Source organism: Oreochromis aureus, linkage group 3, assembly GCF_013358895.1.
Source record: "Oreochromis aureus strain Israel breed Guangdong linkage group 3, ZZ_aureus, whole genome shotgun sequence".
NCBI classification, from domain to species: domain Eukaryota; kingdom Metazoa; phylum Chordata; class Actinopteri; order Cichliformes; family Cichlidae; genus Oreochromis; species Oreochromis aureus.
In genome coordinates this window covers 113,654,722-113,663,277 of record NC_052944.1, presented here as the reverse complement: position 1 = coordinate 113,663,277, position 8,556 = coordinate 113,654,722, and the positions used below count along the sequence as shown (strand labels likewise).

At 42.5% G+C, this 8,556-nt stretch overlaps 1 pseudogene; it reads right to left on the bottom strand.

The window, feature by feature from the left end:
• Positions 1–3,038: 3,038 nt before the first annotated feature.
• Positions 3,039–8,030, bottom strand: LOC120435065 (annotated as a pseudogene).
• Between the last annotated feature and the right edge of the window lie 526 nt (positions 8,031–8,556).

Below are 8,556 nucleotides of genomic sequence, written 5' to 3'. Positions count from 1 at the left end.
GTCCTTCTTTTCTGGTTCATCTGGTTTCAGTTTCTATAAGCACACAGGTTTCATCAGTGACTCTATGACCTCAGTAATCTTTGCTGGGCCTTAATGCTCTGAACAAAGCTGCACATCACAAGACTAAATAGAAATGAATCAGTCTTTCATTTCTCACTGCTGTTTGACTTCAGCTCTCAATGTCCCACCATAACCCATGGAAAGAATTACTGTCCATCCAGGCTCCTGAACATGAAGCTGATGAAGGTGGAGTATTGTGAGGGCTGATGGAGATGATGATGAAGAATCCAGGAGCAGTGGGTGGATGGCAGCATCACCATGAAGGATCAGTGTGAGAATACATCATCATCCACAAAGAAAACCAGTCTGAGTGTCTGACGCTCTTGATAGAAAGACACAAGCTGTGTCCCAAAAAGTCGGCTGCATCCTCCGGAGGCCACATTTGAAGTCCGATTACGTCACAGCCAGGCGACGAAGGCTGTCCAAATTTGTCGACTCCTTCAAATGATGCCGACAAATGCGTCCTTCATTTCCCCGAATTTGAAGGATGGGTCGGGTGTGTCCTTCGTGGCCCAGCCAAATTTCAGCTGCCAACAATGGCAGCCATTGCTACTAAGTTTTATAATTACTCTTATTAATCTTTCTGGGTCACAAAATAAACTTTTAACATATTTTCAGGCGAGAAAGTAGCTGTGTAAACTTCAAATATCTGCTTGGTTTATCAAGATATTGCATATTTGCAAAAGTGTGCCGACGTTTTCGGAGACGTCTGTTACCCACCCGCTCGATAGCTAGCCGAAGGGTTCAATGGTCACTCCAGCTGGCGAGAGCAGCGGACTCCCGGCTTCATCGTTTTCAGACCCCTGCTCTTTCGCTACTCAGGTTAAACATGATATATGTCACTCGGATAACATAAAAATGTAATTGTTTGCCTTTTTTCTGTGTTTTATTTGTTCCGGAGTAAATTGGTTTGGCTGAGATCAAGGTTATTAGATTTTTAGATTAAATACAACTTTATTAATCCATCAGTTGGGTTCCTCCGGGACTTTCACACAGCTGAATAAACGTTAAACAGAAAACTGATTAAATAGAAGTGTGAGACGGTCGAGAATTTATGCCAGTGTCTTGTTATATTTTAGATAGCAAGGAGCAGACGTCCGAGTTTATTAAACTCCTCCGACACAGCGGTGACGCAAATCTGAAGGCTAGACCGTCCAAATTCACAGCCGTTTACTTCCGGCCTACACGACCTTCTGAGGACCCGGCCAACATAGACCGCGAAGGCCAAGTCCTCAGGAGGATGCAACCCATGAAATTGGACACGACCTCAGTCTTTCTCACTCAACAGTTACACTCGTCACCCAGGCTAACACCACTCCACATGTTCACCACTAGGAGACGCTAAAGGACCACATACAGTGAGATTATCACTAAATTCAATTCAATTCAGGTTTAACATGATCACCAGTGGAAAATTTTAAATCCTGACCTGAGAGTTTCCATTTTACAGCATGGACTCTTCACTCCAGCAGACAGAAACTTCACTCCTGAATCCTGCACGTCAGAGTTACTCAGGTCCAGCTGTCTCAGACTAGAGGACTGGGAGCTGAGAACTAAGGACAGAGCATCACAGCCTCTGTCTGAGAGATCAGGGACACAGCCTAAAAAACCAAAATAAAAACACGTAATTTGAAAAATTTTCATTTGATAACAAACTGTTTGTGATTAATTTAAATCACTTCTTGTGTTGACACCTTTAAAAGAAAGACAAATGTCAGTGTACTATTTATGGCTAAAAAATGTTTTAGTTTAAAAATGTTCCCTGTGTAAATATAAAGACCTGGAACTTGCTCATTAAATGCTAAACAAAAACAAGTGATGACTCCTCATTCTGTGAACACGTGATAAGCAAGACCGTAAGCATGTAGCAATGAGAGGGAAGGCTGGTGAGTGAGGGTTAGTTACTCTAGGAAAAGGTCAAGATATGACTGAGAGATTCTGGGAGACTGAACCAGTGACGTTTTCATGGAAATTATTTCTACTAAAGCAGATATAGTGATTAGTCCGTCCATCAGTCGTCCAAAAAGCAGTGAGATAAAGTCTCAAGTCTCATTCTGCACAGTGTAAATGTCAGTGTCCTCCGGGTCCTCACTGATAATTGTATTCTGTCTCAAATTGTCATGGTTCACAGACTGTGTACAGTCGGAAATCAAAGTGCACGACATAGGAGAGACTGAAAAACAATCAAGCAAATAGATCTAACAACAGGAAACCTGAAGAAACACGATGAATCTGATTGAATCTGCCAGCAGCTGCAGATCATGAGAACTGTACTGGTGAGGCTGATTGTAACATATAGAAGTGAACTCATATTCAGCTGAACAATAAGACCAGAGGAGGAATGACGGAGTTGATGATTATTACCTATGGCTCCATCACAGTCTTTGAATGTCTTTAGTCAGTACAGAATGATGCTGCCATGCTTTTAACCAGCACATGAAATAGACTGGACATTACTCCAGTTTAATCTCTCACACTGGTAACCAGTTCATTTGAGGCTTTATTTAAAGTTTTAGTCCTTACTTTTAGTCCCAGTCTATATTTCTGACTTTCTACAATCCTACAGTTCTTCTCACATCTGAGATCTTCCAGTTAAAGGCTGTTACTGGTCCCACTAACTCATTTATTCAGACTCTAGAGTGGCCTTTAACTAGTTTTAGGCTGTATGATGTTCAGTGTTTGCTGTTTAATGTTTTTATCTTCTGTGTTTTTTATTGCCTGTCTCTATTGTGAAGCACTTTGTGGTTTTTGACCCGTGAAAGCTGCTGTATAAATAAATTTTACTTACAGGATGATTCTGGACATGACTTTGATAAAAGCTGAAACAGCAGAAATGTTTAAGATACTGACATTTACTGCTGCTATCAAACATTAACTATAATATACTGTATTTAGTGCTGATGATCATTCAAATAAATATGTTTATGTTTTTAAGTGTCCATCACACATTACGCTGTTTATGTTATAAACATATGTACTCACAGAGCTGTGTTGGAGGCTTTGACCACTGGCAGCAGCCTCAGAAGAGCCTCCTCTGATGCAGAGTATTTCTTCAGGTCAAACACATCCAGATCTTTTTCTGATGACAGTAAGATGAAGACCAGAGCTGACCACTGAGCAGGAGACAGTTTATCTGTGGAGAGACTTCCTGATCTCAGGGACCATTTGATCTCATTCATTAGAGAACGATCATTCAGTTCATTCAGACAGTGGAACAGATTGATGCTTTTCTCTGCAGACAGACTCTCACTGAGCTTCTCCTTGATGTACTGGACTGTTTTCTTATTGGTCTGTGAGCTACTTCCTGTCTGTGTCAGCAGACCTCGTAGGAGAGTCTGATTGGTCTGCATTGAAAGACCCAGGAGGAAGCGGAGGAACAAGTCCAGGTGTCCATTTGGACTCTGTAAGGCCTTGTTCACAGCACTCTGGTGGAGAGATTGAAGTTTTGGTTTGTTAAATAGTTTAGACCATGTAGAGGTTGTTTGCTGTTCTTCCAGCAGATTGAGTCCAGAGTTGATGAAGGTCAGATGGACATGAAGAGCAGCCAGAAACTCCTGAACACTCAGATGGATGAAGCAGAACACCTTGTCCTGGTACAGTCCTCTCTCCTCTTTAAAGATCTGTGTGAACACTCCTGAGTACACTGAGGCTGCTCTGATATCGATGCCACACTCTGTCAGGTCTGATTCATAGAAGATCAGGTTTCCTTTCTGCAGCTGATCAAAAGCCAGTTTTCCCAGAGACTCCATCATCTTCCTGCTCTCTGGACTCCAGTGTGGATCTGTCTCAGCTCCTCCATCATACTTGACCTTCTTCACTTTGGCCTGAACCACCAGGAAGTGGATGTACATCTCAGTCAGGGTCTTGGGCAGCTGTCCTCCCTCTATGGTTTCCAGCACATCCTCCAGAACTGTAGCAGTGATCCAGCAGAAGACTGGGATGTGGCACATGATGTGGAGGCTTCGAGATGTCTTGATGTGGGAGATGATCCTGCTGGCCTGCTCCTCATCTCTGAATCTCTTCCTGAAGTACTCCTCCTTCTGTGGGTCAGTGAACCCTCTGACCTCTGTCACCATACCAACACAGTCAGGAGGGATCTGATTGGCTGCTGCAGGTCGTGTGGTTATCCAGAGGCGATCAGAGGGAAGCAGTTTCCCCCTGATGAGGTTTATCAGCAGCACATCCACTGAGGTGGACTTTCTAGGGTCAGTTAGGATTGTAGTTTTGTGGAAGTCCAGAGGAAGTCGACACTCATCCAGACCATCAAAGATGAACACAACCTGGAAGTGTCACGTTCCTGGGTCTGTTGACCCAGCGTTTTGAGTTTTAGTTTATTTTGATGTTTATGGTTAATTTTTAAGTTCATTAGGTTATCTAAGTTCATTTGTTTATTTAGATTCCCCTTGTGTCTTCTACCCCTGTGTTTTAGTCTCCTTTTGCTCTTTGTGTTTCCTGCTGCGTGTCTTATGTTGTCATGGTTATATTGTCTTGTCTGCGTCTCATGTTTCCTGTTGTATTTTGAAGGTCTGTGTCCTATGTCAGTGTAGTCAGCTTTGCATCCTTTGTCTCGTTATGTCAGACCAGTGTCAGCTGTTTCCCCATGTATTTCCACTTCCCCTAATCACCCTTGTGTATTTAGTCTGTGTTTTTCTGTCTATTCTTTGTCAGGTCGTCTGTTGTCCACGCCATGTTTCTCATGCCATGTTTCCAAGTTTCTTGTCTAGGTTTTTCTTATTGTTTGTGTAGATTTCCCAGTTCAGGTTTGTGTTAATTTTGCTTCAGTTTGCCTTGCCTTTTGTTTGTACCTTTTTTACCAACCTCATTAAACGGCTCGCTTTTTGTTAACATTCACGTTTTGCTCCCTGTTCATTGGAGTCTGCATTTTGGGTCCTTTTTGCAATTCATACAGTCTGCCCCCCGCCAGACTGTGACAGGAAGTCTTCAAAGCTGCAGATTCCTGCTTCTTTGGTTTCAGTAAAGAAGTGATGAACAAGTTCCACCAAGCTGAGCTTTTCCTCTTTCAGCACATTCAGCTCTCTGAAAGTGAATGGAAAGATGAACTGGATGTCCTGGTTGGCTTTGTCTTCAGCCCAGTCCAGGCTGTATTTCTGTGTTAAGACTGTTTTCCCAATGCCAGCCACTCCCTTTGTCAGCACTGTTCTGATTGGTTCATCTCTTCCAGGTGAGGCTTTAAAGATGTCTTCTTGTCTGATTGTTGTTTCTGGTCTGTGTTGTTTCCTGGATGCTGTTTCAATCTGTCTGACCTCATGTTCATCATTGACCTCTGCAGTCCCTCCCTCTGTGATGTAGAGCTCTGTGTAGATCTGATTCAGAAGGGTTGGGTTTCCTGCTTTAGCGATGCCCTCAAACACACACTGGAACTTCTTCTTCAGCTTAGACTTAAGTTTACGATGACAAACTACAGCTGGAAGTTCTGAATAACGATAACAAAAAAACAACTTCAAGAATCATATTTTACAAAATGCTGATGACAGTTTCTGACCCACCGAGAAATGACTGAACACACTGGTGTCACAAGTGTCTCATTTATCTATCTGTGAAGATTCTCAGTCATCCAGGTCATCGTAGTCAAAGGAGTTTGCAAAGAAAAAAGCGTCTGGACTTCTTTAAGTTGCTTGAAACGTCTTCAAGCAACTTAAAGAAGTCCAGACGCTTTTTTCTTTGCAAACTCCTTTGACTCTCATTTATCTAACAGCTTAAATCTTTAGATAACTCCTCTTACTGCTCTGCAGTCGGTCAGCCAGCTCCTCCTGCTTCATTCTCCTCAGGAAATCCACTGTGATCTTCACAAATGCCTCTCTGCTGCTCCTCTGCTCATCATCCTCCCTCTGAAACTCCAAGCACTGGGGTTTATTTGGATTCAGAGCCTTCTGGATCTTCTTCAGCTCGTTCTTCACAAAAGTGATGATGTTGTCCTCCAGCAGCTGGAACAGAATACTTTATGAATGAGACACCACTCTGAACTTCAGTCTACACAACATCCACTTCTTTACGATCAAGGAGCATATCATCCACGATCTCTTCAAGTTTGACTTTATCTGATCAACTGAGACTTTGTCCACAATTCCACAATCCCAAAACGTTGATCCTGTTCATATGAATGCAGTGATTTCAGTGGGAGAAATATTTCACTGGTGTTCAGAGCTGACCAACAGGTTGATGATCGAAGCCAGAAACTTGGAGATGTTTCAGGTGACTGAGTTGATTGTACAGCCAACTGGTCTTAAAGGTTCACTCTGTTTACACATACAGATCAGTGTTTAAGGTTTGACTCTCATCATCCACTGGAGCACAAACTGGGCGTCATCAGGACGCTACAACACAGAATAAACACCATCCCCACAGACACAGCACCAGGGAGGCAGAAGAACTTCACATCAAGAAGGTGCTGAGGAAATGTGAACGCTGGTTTGAGGGCGGAGTCAAGGAGGCCATTTATGTGAAAAGGGAAAGACCATCTCTGAATCGAGGAGGGGCCTAAGGGTACATCTGTCACCATCTTACAATGCTGTGATTGCAGCCATTCCCCAACTCTCTGTGAATGGTACTCATGGCCATTTATCAATAGTCGTTGATCAATGGTCCTGACAATATGCGTACCAATGATCAATGAACTGACCTCCCAGCCTATTGTTCCTTCAGTGCTGCTGGTTTCTGTCATTATACAAATGTCCTGTTTATAAGGTTGGAAACCTGCAGTCAGCTGAGACTGAAGAAGTCACCTGATGATGATGAAACGTTTCTCTCACTGAAAATGTCCAGATGAACAGAATCAACCTTTTTGAGATTTACTTACCTGGATGATTGAGCATCAAGACACAACTCTGTGACTTTTCTCAGTTGAATAAATCCTCTCCTCCAGCTTTGTTTACATCTACCAGCCCTGTGGCACTGCCCAGGGACAATAATCTATGTGAGAGGTGGAAAGTCATACAGGTGTCTGCTCCTGCCTTCAGTTATTTTTAATTTACTGTGTGTCAACTGGCTCAACCTACTGCAACTGTCTACCATCCCCCTAAACTCAACACTGACTTAGTGATCTATTCATTCTCTGACCAAACAGAGAATGAATAGTTAATGAATCAGTGTGCTGCTATGTTAACATCCTGCTGCAGGATGTTAACATAGCAGCACACTGATGATCCCACTCACTGTGAACAACACATTTGGACCTGATTTGCTGCTCTGGTTTACACGTGAACTTTGACTGCTGTCACCAACTTGAGAGGCTCTACAGATAAACTGGACTTGTCCACAAACAGATGTATAAAAATCATAAACTACATTACAAGGACAGCATTGCTCCATCAACTCTAATTACTATGGACATGTTATCTCTTCTAATTAAGGTACAGACACTCAAACTTGCTGCTTTCAGTGAGAAGTGAAATGTCTGAATATGAGCTGGAAGCTGCTGAGAGTCCTCCCTCCTTCCCATGGGGTTTACTTTCTCTACTACTTTCACTATAAACACGCCCCTTTCATGCACCTGCAGAGGGCCACCAGCAGATGGAGCTGTCTTAAACAAATCCACTTGGATAGTTAGCTGTAGATGATTTTCTCAGTATGATTGTAGGATTTTGAGTTATTCTTTAGATTTATTTAAACTCTTATATTGTGCAAAAGTGTTGAGCAACCTATAATTTCTCTGTACTTTTCATAAGAGCAGCCAGACTTTCAGCTAGTTTTTCTTTTGCTCTGCAGGCTTTATGAAGGTGTGTCAAAGTTGTTCTTTGGCTGCTTTTTAAATCATTTTCAGTCCTCGTACAGGAACCTTCTTCAAGCTAAATCCAAGTGTGTTAGACCAGAGTTAACTTGATAGATATGTGTGGGTGTGTAACTCTTAGAAGCTGATTGGCTGCTTTTTATGGGGGCTGGGTCTTTGGAAAGTAGTAGCTGCTCAGATCGACTCACCACAGGTCGACACGACTGGATCCACTGGTTTCCATTACAGTTAAGGACCTCCTAATGTGGTCGTCTCAATACAGCCCAGTGTCAACTCACATCATTAGTAAGTGCTAATGCTGCTAATTTCCATCATATTTGTCATTTATTTCTCAAAGTTATTGTAGAAACAGTTATTCAGCTTCATTCCCACTGATCTCAACTACAAACTGTTTCACTTTGGTTTCTGTTTAAAGCCTCGATGTTTAAAACGTTTCCCTGTGATCACATTTGCACCGTCTGATCTCAAAGTTTGTTCTCTTTTGGTCATTTAGTCCAAAGAGTCCTTGGTGTTCTGAAAGGGACCTATAAATAAATCTGTTTTTATTAATAATAATAAAAGTAGTTGTTGTACATGTACAGACCATAAATATGGAGTCCAGCTGTGTTTGATGCTGCTGGGCAGCCTGACCACTGGGAACCTCTGAGCTGTGCTGGTCCACTTTGTGGAGGAACCATGGACACACACACACACACACACACACATATAGATGAGGCATTTACAATGCGAATTTAGCCTCTAAAAGCTGT